Below are 12,496 nucleotides of genomic sequence, written 5' to 3' on the forward strand. Positions count from 1 at the left end.
TGTTTGGGGACACAGGCACCTAGAACTGTTAGCAGATGCCCAGTGGTTATGTGCCAGAGTTACACAATTAAATGGATTCCAACTAGTGCCTTATTGTAATACCATGTATAGCCTCCTTACACTTCTAACTGCTGTGATATAAAACGAAACTAGATGTTTGCTTTTGCCCACTGAAAACTTGTCTGTGGCATGCAGTATTAAACTCTGGGCTTTGTACATGCTAGCACTTTACCTCTAAGCTCTATCTCCAGCCCTAGAAATCTTGGAAAATTTGAACATTGCTATCTACAGCAGTTTTCAAAACGAGGATCCTTTATCCACCTGTGTACCTTGCTGTTCTGCCCCTGCCCCCACACACATCCTTTTGTTTGTTTGTTTGCCTATACTTCTCCATAAGAGAGCCTGGTCTTGATGCCAGCATTGCTTGTTGCCTGTCATAGGAGCTGTGTGAACAACTGAGCCTGTGTGTAGAGCCAGTGCAGCCTGACCCCAGATGCTGTTTGCTTACAGTCATTACACATGCAGCTGTGGCTAGAAACAGGTCGTTCCTTATTTTCTTTATCGAAGAGACTGGCACCTGAGACCCAGATAAGAAGTTAGGAACTTTGTTAAGCATAAGCAACAGTGTCAAAAAAAGAAAAAGGTCAAGATAATCTGCTAGTGCAGTGGCCTTGAACAATGCGCAGTAAGAGAAAGTACTAGGTTAAATTTTGGGTCCTGGTTTTGGCTTTATTACTAACTGGTTGACAGCACTGAATTAGTTTGCCTTGTCAAGTAGCTTGTCTGTGCTTCAGTCTTCTTATAGAATGAGACATATGGTGGCTAGTTAAACATACAGGTCTCAGAGCCAGAGTAGCTGGCTTTGAATCCCAGCACTGCTGCTTTCTAGCTTGGCTAAGTTTGTTGATATTTCTGGGCCTAGTTTATTTTTGTTTCCTTTTTCTTTCTTTTATTTTGAGGTTTATAAAGCTCATTCTTTTCTCCAGTTTGTTTCCAGACAAATATACCTGAAGTGATTCGAAACTAGATGTTTGCTTTTGCTGTTTTCTTAACTATGTAATGGCAATTATACCAGTGTTTCTTTCATGCATTTTTTTATTGTTGTTTTGTTTTTGTTTTTTTTTTTTATTTTTGAGACAGAGTTTTTCTATGGAAACAGTTCCTTGCTGGATGTCCTGGGACTCACTCTGTTGACCAGAATGGCCTCAAACTTAGAGATCCCTCCTAAGTGCTGGGACTAACTGTGCACCGCACCACTGCTCAGCAGAATTTTTGTTTTGTTTCATTGAGACAGAGTTACTCTGTGTAGCCTTAGTTGTCCTATACTCACTTTGTAGACCAGGCTGGCCTTGAACTCACAGATACCCATCTGCCTCCCAGAGCGCTACCACCTTGCCTGGCCTCAGCAGAATTTTTAAATGTATATATATATATATATATATATATATATATATAAATGGTTTTCCTGCTTGTGTGTTTATGTGGCTTATATAAGTCCAAGGAGGCCAGAAAAGCACAGTGGGTCCCTTGATATTGGAGTTACAGTTAATGAGCTGTCTGTTATGTAGGTGCTGGAAATTGAACCCCAGTGTTAGGAAGAATAGCCAGTGGTTTTAATCCCTGAGCCCTCTCATGAGGTTCTTATAAGAATTAAATACAGGACTGCATGTGAAGTGTTTAGAATGGTCATGTATAGTAAATGTTCAGAGATAAGAGTTAGGGCTGTTTTCTGGAAGGCGTGAATGACCTCTGCTCTTCTTTCTCCAAAGGGTAAACATGGAAATCAGGTGAAAGGAGGTATGTGCACAGCCTTATAAAAATGCGAAGCAAGAGGAATCATTCTTTAAACAAACAAACAAAAGTAAACTTTTAGTTACCATACAATAATCAAAGAGAGGTGGCAAATGTAGCAATTGTTTAACTAGGATCACTAGGTGAACTGTGATGGCAAGGACTAAGAAGGGAACATTCTGGGAAGACTATCATAATCCATGCTTTTCTTTCCAGCTCTTCCAGACGCTTGATGTGAGATGTGTTACTTTAAAAGGCTCCCTTCAGGACACTGTGAAGGCAGAAACAGGCTCAGCATTGCCTGACAGTTACAACGTTGAGATAACCTGACTCCTTTTCTTTCGTGAGTTCTTTTAATTTTTTTTCAATCCATCTCTTCTTTTTCTTCTGACTCCTCCGTCCTAGTTTATCTAATTCTTCTTCCTCATCTTTATCTTCTTCATCATCATCTATATCAGGTGTTTCAGGTATCTTATTACAGCAGCACCCTGATGGATATTCTCTGCTTCGAGTATCGTTCCTGCCAGAATGATACATTCTTGAAGAACCATCAACTGCTCCCAATTGCCTTTTGTAGGGATGGCAAAGAGGTGCACATACTTTATGGTGTTCTTGGCTGATGATGCTAATCAGTCATAGGCTTGTTTCCCAGGTAGTATCTGTGCAGGTTCAAATGTTCATCCACTTATCACGTCAGTCATAGACAGCACACAGACAGGCTCAGTGAATTCACAAATCCTCTGGGGAATCAATGCCTGAGCTCCATACATTAAGATCTAGGGTCTGCTGTGATTTTTGCCTCCATCTCTTTCAATCTTGTTTTCTCTTACATGCTTCTTTGTCCTTCCATGCTTCTCTGTTTGTTCATGTTACACCCTCAGCCACACATACTCTTTTCTTCTTCCTGTTGAAATGCTAGTCATCACTCAAATCCTAGCCCAGGCACTCCCCATGAAGCTTTATTCAGGCCTCCAAGTCTGATTTCACCACTCGTGTCTATTTTAGCATGTTATTTTGCCTTATGTTATATAATTGTCTATGCATTGGCCTCTCCTGAAAGTTTGTGTTTTTTCAATGTGAGGTCTTGTTCTTTTAAATCAGTTTTTCTATGCTTTACATTCTGGTGCACCATAGGTCAGCTTCTATCTCTCCTTTCCTTCTTTCTTCTGCTCCTCTCTTCGTCCATCTCTCATAGTCCAGAGAGCTAAGGCTGGCCTTGAACCTTTGATCTTCCTGCTTCGATTTTTGACTGGATGGGTTTACAGGCATTTTGAGGTTATAGCTATATACTACTATACTTATACTCAATTTGGGTGGTACTGAGGGCTTTGTACAGTCTTCCAAACACTGTTAGCTATGCTATAGCCCTGACTTCTTCCTGTTTTCTTATAAGTTGGCTTTTTAGTTAACTGAGTTTAGTCTACTCCCTTTGCTTTTCAGATGAGAAGGTTGGTTTAGAGAAAAAGGGCACAAGAGCAATTTGGGGTTTGTTTAAAGTTTAGATATTTGAGACATTTAGACCTCTGAGGCTGGAATATTCTCAAGACAATTGAGGTGTGGTTAAAACTAGAAATGTCAGTTTCAAAGGCATTTGCCTTGAGAATATACAGGAAGAAAAGATGAGGGGCATTCTTCAGTCTCAAGTGAAAATAGAATATTATAGGGTATGTTTCTTTTTAGGAACAGAAAGGTTCAACAAAGCAGCAGCCATATTGGAAGTGGAAAGACACCCAAGGAAGTGGGGTGTGGCCCAAGAGTGGCAGGAGTTTTAGGAAAAGGGCTGGTCCTCTGCCAAGCAATGCTGAGACAGGAAGCCCAGAACTCAGGAAAAGGCTTACCCTCTGCTGCCAACCACTACACCCACCTCTAAATATTTACCTTATAAATGTTATTGTGTGAAGACTTTCTCTCTTTCTCTCTCTCTCTCTCTCTCTCTCTCTGTGTGTGTGTGTGTGTGTGTGTGTTTTTACAGCAGTTGGTAAGCAGAGAGCTTTGGGAGAGTCTATCAGTAGCCTAATTATATATCAAGTCAATTAAAGGGGGTATTCCGTAACCACTTTGAAAGCTGTTCACTGTACATTGCTAAAACTAAAACAGTTACAGAACAATATTTATGATAGAAACACACCCTTTATAGGTTCATTTTCTTTTCTTTCTTTTTTCATCTTTTTTTTTATGACCACACTGTAAGAAGTCTGGAAGAACATATACCAAAAAGTGCTTATTTCTGAGTAGTTGGAGGAAGGGAGACACTCTTCATCCTCTACTGTGAATGTGCTGTAAGCACAGATTTTTATCAGTAATTAGGAAAAATATTAAGGCTTATGAGTGTAGTTCTGGGGTAGAATACTTGATTCACATGTGTTAGGCCCTGGGCTGCATTTCTACCAAAACAATAACTAGAACAACAATGGTACCTTCGAAATATTTAAAGGAGAAGAGAGGTGTGTGGGGTATAGCTCAGTGGTAGAGCACATGTTTAAAGTGCATGAAACCATTTTGGGTTTTATCACTAAGGTCTAAATAAATAAATAATTAGGAGTAAAGAAAGGAGCTGATTGGTGCAGAGTGTTTATCAAGGAGGATTCAATGGATGAAAGAGGTCAACTCATGGGAAAAGATTTGGCTAGTGAGAAAACATCATGTGTGGGGGAGGCTGGACCCCAGGTGCCTTGCTGCCTGTGTGGTGCATGGGGTGTCAGTGGTAGAGTTACTCATTATCAGGGAGTTCAGCCAAGAGGAAAGGGGATTAGTAAAAGAGTAGCAAAGTGCCATAGATGCAAGCAGGGCCTAAGGCAGAATTTAAAAAGTAAAGGTGTGTGTGTGTGTGAGAGAGAGAGAAAGACAGAGACAGAGAGACAAACAGAGATAGACAGAGAGACAGAGAGACACACATAAATACACTCAGAGCTGAGAGAAAGAGAGAGACTTTGTGCTGTGAGGTAGGTATACAGGGATCTCGGAGCACTCACCACTGAGGAAACAGCATGAAACAGGGTAGAGAAGTTGAGAAGAGATTCATAAAATATTAATTTTAGTACTATAAAAGCTTCCAGGAAAGGAAGAGTTCTCAGGACAGTTTAGTAGTCTGATCATATGTAACAGTGTGGTATAGGCTATAGGAGCTAATAACCTTTTCTGATTAATCTAAGGCTATGAATGCAGCTCAGTGGTAGAGTACTTGCTGGGAAAGGACAAATTCCATCTCAAGCACTGTCAGGAAAAGAAAAAAAGAAAACCCCCTTGTCCAGGTTTTTAGGCATTACCACTTCTGTCCTACTGGGAGTAGAGAGCAGGCCTGAACTGGAATGCTGGTTCCTCTTTCTTGTCCTCAGAGCCACCTGCTGGACCGGACAGCAATTTTGGAGAAGATGGAAGAGAGGATTGTCAACTCTCAGTCAACTAAGGCCAAACTGAATAAGAAAAAAAAATTCTATGCCTGCTCCTCTAACCTACTCACTCTTTTTCTTTTCTTTTCCTCTTTCCCTTTTCTTCCCTCCTTCTGGCTCATTTTCCTTCCTTCCTTCCTTCCTTCCTTCCTTCCTTCCTTCCTTCCTTCCTTCCTTCCTTCCTTCCTTTTTTTGTTTCCCTTTCTGAGACATGCTCTCTCTGTGTAGCCCTAACAATTCTGGAACTCCCTATGTAGACCAGTCTGTCTTCAAACTCAGATCAGTCTCTGTCCCCTCCCCCATCCCATGTGCTGGGATTAAAATCATGTACCACCATGTCTGGCTTTCTGCCTTGCTCTTAAATATATCTGGGCTGAGGCCTGGATATAAGCATCTTTTAAAGTTCCTTGTACAATTCTAGCTAGCAAACAGGGTTAGGAATCCTTCACTAGTGTAGAGACTGGGTTAAATATTCAGAGCTGAAACTGAGAAGAGTGTGTGTGTGTGTGTGTGTGTGTGTGTGTGTGTGTGTGTGTTTAATAATATCTCAACACAGGTGTTTCCTCCTCTGCATTCTCAAAGCCTTTGGGCTCCACTGTTAGTGTAAGCTGTTTGTCTCATTGCATGCTAGTGAGCTCTGCATCTGTTTTGAGTGAGGTCAGGCCTGTGATGTCAGATTCAGGAGTTCTTCCATAATATAGCCTCTGTCTTTGTGGGGCCTCATATTGATTCAGGGTGAATACCTTAACTGATTCATTCTGAGTCATACAACTTGTAGGATGGGTGATATACCAGCATGCAGGCACAGATCTGTTCTGTACTGGGTAAAAGAGCAGAATTTGTGCTACCTAGCTATTAGATCACTGTCATATAATATGACAAGGAACTTTGTTTTCTTGTGCAATGCTTCTTTGTATTAAAAGCTCAGGGGTGGCAAAATCTGCCATATTTAAAAAGTCTGGTGGGAGAGAGGTGTGAGGAGACCTGTTTGGCATGCAAAAAGCTTCTTATATGCTAAGTACTGTGTGGTGAATCTACATCATTTAACAGTTATTAAGCAATTACTCTGGGCCTGGCATGGGGGTGTGTGGGAGAAACCAGGGTACATGCTCCTGCCTCCAGGGAGTTTATTGTCAAGGCTCATTTGTAGTGCAATTTCTACATTTTTAGGTGGCAGGTTTGTACTGAATTCTTGTCCAGAAAATGGTAGAGATAGGAGTGAGCTGAGTTCCTGTAGTTCATGACCTTTGTTTTACAGATGGGAAAGATGCTCAGAGAGGAAGCTACTTGCTCAAGGCCACACCGCTTGGGAGTAGCAGAGTCATGACTGGTCTGCCATGCCATCACCCTTTGAGGTTATATGATACTCTGTCTCATTTGAGGGATGAGTAAACCTAATGTCTTATATTAAAAGTTTAATGAGAATTCCATTTTGTGCTTTATGCCTGCAGCCTTCCTTGTGGTTTGGGAAAGGGAGAAAGGAACTGAAATGTCTTTGTGTGTGTGCTTGTGCGTGTGAGTGTGAGTGTTACTGGTTTTTAACAGTTTTATATATGTATGTAATGAAAGTTCTTTTCACCCTTCATTCTCCTTGATGACTCTCCCTCTGTGCTTTTAAAACCCATCTTTCCAACAAATATCTCAACTGTTTTTTAAGTCTTTCTGTGTCTGACCAAGAGTTTAATTAGAGCTCCTTGCATGTGTGTGGGTGAGAGGTTATTTACTAGATCGTGGGCAAATCTTGGTGGTCACATCACTGAAGAAAATGACACCCCCTCCCTAGGCAAACATCTCTTCTCTTAAGACATTGCCAGAAGAGTTTAGCACTTTCTAATCAAAGATCATGCATGGCTGCTTTCCCCTTAACTAAGGTAGCTGGGACTCTGGATCCTTCTAAGGCCCTTTCCCAGCCCTGTTGTGTTTCTGACTCGCCTATCCCCAACTGCTATATATTTTGCTTTTTGTGAAAAGTGCCTTAGAAACTGAAGGTTCCTGGTTTTGTGTGGGCCTGAGAATGAATGCAATGGTCCTAGCCCTAAATTCAGAACCAAGTTTGGGACTTTTCTGAAATAGAGATGGCAGAGTTGAATTTCCTGAATCTTTGCACACAGAGTAATGAGGATGTGATAATAGTCCCAACTAATATTTGTTGAATAATACCATGTGCCAGGCATCCTGAGAAATACATAATTTGGCATTTCCAGGTTATATACAGAAAACAAAAGCCACATGGGTTAAATAACATGTCTGAAGTCACAGAGCTAGAAAGTGGCCATGCTGCCTGTGTGGATATTTAACATCTGGTTGATTGCAAAGCCAGTGTGGTTAAGTAGCAGTTGACTATTTCAAATGTACAATTCTTGGCAACAGAAATACTTTACATTTGTGGGGTTTTCAGATTTTGGATCTCTTTGCAGATGCACACAAAAAGATTTGGAGTTTGGATATTTATTTGTTTGCATTTTGGATTACAGTAGGTCAGTATGTGGTAAATTAATAGAACCTATCACTGAACGATGTTCACAATTACATTTTTTTTTAATCTAAGACAAGCCTATCGACAAATTTTTGTAAGCTTTTTTAGAGAATGGATCTGTTCTGTACCGGGTACCCACTGTTTCAGGAGACCTACCCATTACCTGCAATGTCAATTTAAGTCACTTACCTTCCCTGAGACCCAGTCTCCACATCTCGGCAGAATTGGAGCAGACAGTATTGACACAGCTTTTCAGTGATGACTTTAGTTCATTTTTTTTTTGTTATTTTATTTTTTAAGTTTTTTTATTTAATTAATTACACTTTATTCATTTTGTATCCCTCCATAAGCCCCTCTCTCCTCCCCTCCTGATCCCACCCTCCCTCCCCTTTCTGCATGCATGCCACTCCCCAAGTCCATTTTTTTACTTTTTAGTAGAATGGAAAAACCAAACTGTATGGGGGAACCAAATGTGCTAGAAATGTAAAAATGGGCAAGACATTTTTTGATTGTTTAAATTAATTAATTAATTAATTACAATTTATTCATTTTGTACCCTCTCTGCAGCCCCCTCCCAGTCCCACCCATCCTTGCTCTTCTCCCCCTATGCCCTCTCCCTAGTCCCCTGATCCCCTGATAGGGGAGGTCCTCCTCCCCTTCCATCTGACCCTACGTTATCTGGTATCATCAGGACTGGCTGCAATATCTTCCTCTGTGGGCTAGCAAGGCTGTACCCCCCAGGAGGAAGTGATCAAAGAGCAGGCCACTGAGTTCATGTCAGAGACAGCTCCTATAGGAATAGTGCTACCTCCCAAAAGATGCCCCACCATTCAGTTAGGACGTTTGCTCAGCTATGTTCATAGAGCTTTATTTGTAGATCTGCCAGACTGGAAACAACCCAGATGTTCCTCAACGCAGGAATGGATACAGAAATTGTAGTACATTTACACAATGGAATACTACTCAGCAATTAAAAACAAGGAAATCATGAAATTTGCAGGCAAATTGTGGGAACTAGAAAACATCATCCTTAGTGAGATAACCCAGAAGCAGAAAGACACATATGGTATATATTCACTTATAAGTGGATATTAGCCATATAATATAGGATAAACATACTAAAATCTGTAGTCCTAATGAAGCTAAACAACAAGGTGGACTGTAGGAAAGATGCTCAGTCCTCATTCAGAAGGGCAAATAGAATAGACATTGAAAGTAGAAGAAGACAAGGAACAGGACAGGAGCCTTCCACAGAGGACCTCTGAAAGATTCTACCCATCATGGTATCGAAGCAGATACTGACACTCATAGCTAAACTTTGGGCATAGTGCCAAAATCCTTATGGAAGAAGAGGGAGATAGAAAGACTTGGAGGAGACAGGAACTCCACAAGGAGAACAACAGAGCCAAAATAACTGGGCCCAGGGGGCCTGCAGACACTGATACCCCAACTGAAGACCATGCATGGAGATGACCTAGGCCCCCTGTTCAAAGGAAGCCCTCAGTTTCCAGGTGGGTTCCCTAATAAATGGGAAAGAATTTAATGATGCATTTTATATGGGTAAGTCAGCATCACATGACTTGAGCATTCTCAGCTAGTTACACGTTGCTTTGGGTTTCCTGTGGGACTTTTATAACAAAATGGAGTTTCTTTGCCTTTAGCCCATGTCAGAAAGTGTTTTCTTAAAGTGGCTGTTATTATTTAGTTTCAGGGCTGTGGTCTCTAAAGATATTTATAAACATGAAATAAAGGCTGTAAGTTAACAGGGTACTTACATATGTATGAGATACTATTATTGTATTGCTCCATGTTAGAATTACAAGAATGTGTGTTCTGTTTTACAAGAGAGCTTTACTTCCAGAAGGGAAGCAGTCTAAACAACTGGCCATGAACATGTTTATCTCCTGGCAAGCTTTTAAGAGTTAAGTAGCTACATAATTAGTTCTAGTGTAATTTTCTTTTCGTTTTCTTTCTATTTTCTCTTAATCATCACCAAAGGGGATAATCTGTAACACCTGACACTCCATTTAGTTTTTTCCCCTCCTTTAAGACAGGGTCTCACACAACAAAGTATGGTCTTGAACTTGTTAAATGGGTAAGGATGGCAGTGAACTCTGATCCTCCTTTGCTCCACTTCTCAATCACCGGGATATCAGGCATGTTCCAGATTTATATGGCATTAGGGGTAGAATTCAGTGCTTCCTGCATGCTAGGCAAGAACTCCACAATTCAGGTTCATCCCTAGTCCTGTGGCTTTGACTTAAAGAAAAGAATGTTGTTAAGGGGTGGAGGGTGTTCTTATGCCCATAAATCATTATTTTTAATAGACAAATTGGATTTAGGGAATTTATAACTTATAATAAAGGACTGGTTTCAAAGGTGTCAGCCCATCATGGCAAGGGAGGGTGGTCTCTTTTATCCTCTCTTGTTGCCTCATGCACATCTTCAAGCTCTTTTTCTATAATGCCAGAGGCTTATGTTGTGAGAAGGAACAAGATCGCCTACCTGAGGAACAGACATGGAAGCTCACATCTGGGTTCCAATGAAGTGCTTCCTGGTACATATTGCAAGTCTATATACCCCCTCAGGTTATGGGAGAACAGAGTCAATGTTTCTTTTCGAAAATTTTTTTGGGGGGAGGATATATGGTTATTTGTCTGTGAGTGGGTATGTGCATGTGAGTGCAGGTGCTTGTGGTGTCCAGAGACGGCATTGGATCCCCTGGAGCTATAGGAACAGTTGATTGTGAACCTCTTGACATGGGTGCATGGAATCAAATATAGACCTTCTAGACAAGCAGCATGCACTCTTCATAGCTTGAGTCTGTTTCCCACCCAAGAGTTAATATTTTTCTAAAGCCCCAAGCATGCTATGTGAGAAGTATTAAAAATATATCACAACTCCTGCTTATAGAGTCAGTAACATCACCTTTTTTCTAATAACCCATGGGCCTAACTGGCTTTTTGTCTGAAGGGTGCTGATGAGATACGCCTTTTCTTTAGATAATGAAGGGTATCTACCAGGAAGTCAGGATTTTATCTTCATAGGAAGCTTGATGTTGTTGACTTTTGCTGCCAGTTATAGAGCTGGTAAGATTAGGGCAGAAATCTCCAGAGAGAGGGTGTGTTCTTCTACTAATTACTCTGTAGACAGCAGGGTGTGTGAGTAATGAGCTGTATGCTGGGTGTGGTAGCACGGTGCCCACCCTTTGGGAAAACATAAGCAAGTTTCACTGGCTCTGTGACAGGTGGCTCTCTGACTATCTTCCCTAGAGATGTTTTGCAGTCCAATAGAGCTGTGGAGCTCTGGGTGCTAGGCCTACTAGCTGCTTCTTCACAATCATCATAATAGCTCTATTTAGTCATTTTTTTACCTTGTGCTAGGCACTGTTACCCAAGTACTTTATGTGCCTTAACTCATTTGTACTCATTATAGCTCTTAAAGAGAATTAGCTTGTTCAGTGTCATCTAACTAATGAGTTATAATTTGAATTAAAAAACAGATCTTTACTCAGAGCCTAGGGTCTTAAGCAGATACTCATTTCTGTTTCTCTTTTAACTGGCAAATAATTTTGTCAGTGGCTGGTGCCTAGAAATATTTTTTTTTTTTGTTCATGATTCTAGCTATAAACCTTGCCAAGTACTTTTTAGTTAATGATAATTAATTTACTTGGGGATTCTTTTGAGTTATCTGTGTAGGTAACATTTTACAAGCGACACTTTTGGCTTTATTTGCAGCTAGTCTGTATTTTTATAGTTCTGGGTTTTGTTTACATTTATGTATTTTACTTTATATACATGAATGTTTTGCCTTCATACATACATGAGTACCATGTGCATAGCTGTTAGATTCCCTAGAAGTGGGCTTATAGGCACTTGGGAGCCACAATGCAGGTGCCAAGAATTCAATCTTCATCTTATGTAAGAGCAGAAATTGCTAACCACCCAGCCATCTCTCCAGACCCATTATTTCCCTGTGTCCTCTTACTGTTCTGGTACAGTATTCAGTATAAATAGCAGCAGCTTTCACCTTTATCTTGTTCCTTGCCTTAAAGGCTATGCTCTGCGTGCTGTGCCATTCTGTGTGGTGTTGCTGTGGATTTGTTCAACGATACTCATTAGACTCTAGTCAATCCTTTTATTCTGATTTTGCTAAGACAAAAAAAAAATAATGGGTGTTGCATCTTTAACAAACAATTTTTTTTTTGAGATGACCATACTGCTTTTGTTTTTAGTCTTTAAATGTGGTAGATTACATTGATTGATTCTCTACTAGTAAACTGATTTTGCATTGCTGGAGTCAAGTCGCCTTGATGTTCTTTATTGTTCCTGGATATGGTTTGCTAATGTTTTGGTGATTTGATAGCTGTGTTCCTTAGTGAATTTTTTTTTTTTTTGAGACAGGTTTTCTCTGTGTAGCCTTGTCTGTCCTGGAAATCACTTTGTAGAACAGAAAGGCCTTGAACTCATAAAGATCTGCTTGCCTAGGCCTCCCACGTGCTGAGATTAAAGGTATATACCACCACAGTTCCAGTTTTCTTTTCTCATCTTTCTTCCGTCAGGTTTTGGTATTACGTTTATGCATTAGCTTCGTATAATGAGTAGTATAAGTGTTTCCTCCTTTTCTAAATGTGTTAATAGTTTGCATGGCATACTGTTAAAGAGATCCTTTTCTTGATTTTATTTTGGTTAATATTTTATAGAAATTACTCAGTCTAGCAACCACTTGGAAAGTTGTTAACGTTTACTGTCACAAGGGTGGATTTAGACTTTTTTTATCTTAGTCAATTTTACTATATGCATCTTAAAACTGTATTATTAGGTGCATAAGTTATTATTCA

General features: G+C 40.3%; 1 protein-coding gene across 6 annotated transcripts in view; it reads left to right on the top strand.

The window, feature by feature from the left end:
- Positions 1–12,496, top strand: part of Tmem164 (transmembrane protein 164) — a 156,886-nt gene that overhangs the window by 19,251 nt on the left and 125,139 nt on the right. The window contains exon 2 of one of the 6 annotated variants that reach the window (XM_060374994.1): positions 2,008–2,134. The exons of the other annotated variants lie outside the window; for them this stretch is intronic. The gene's annotated coding sequence lies outside the window, so the exon portion shown is untranslated. The remainder of the gene's footprint in view (positions 1–2,007; positions 2,135–12,496) is intronic. 6 annotated transcript variants of the gene reach the window in all.

The sequence above is a fragment of the Meriones unguiculatus genome, chromosome X (genome assembly GCF_030254825.1).
Source record: "Meriones unguiculatus strain TT.TT164.6M chromosome X, Bangor_MerUng_6.1, whole genome shotgun sequence".
In the NCBI taxonomy this organism is placed as follows: domain Eukaryota; kingdom Metazoa; phylum Chordata; class Mammalia; order Rodentia; family Muridae; genus Meriones; species Meriones unguiculatus.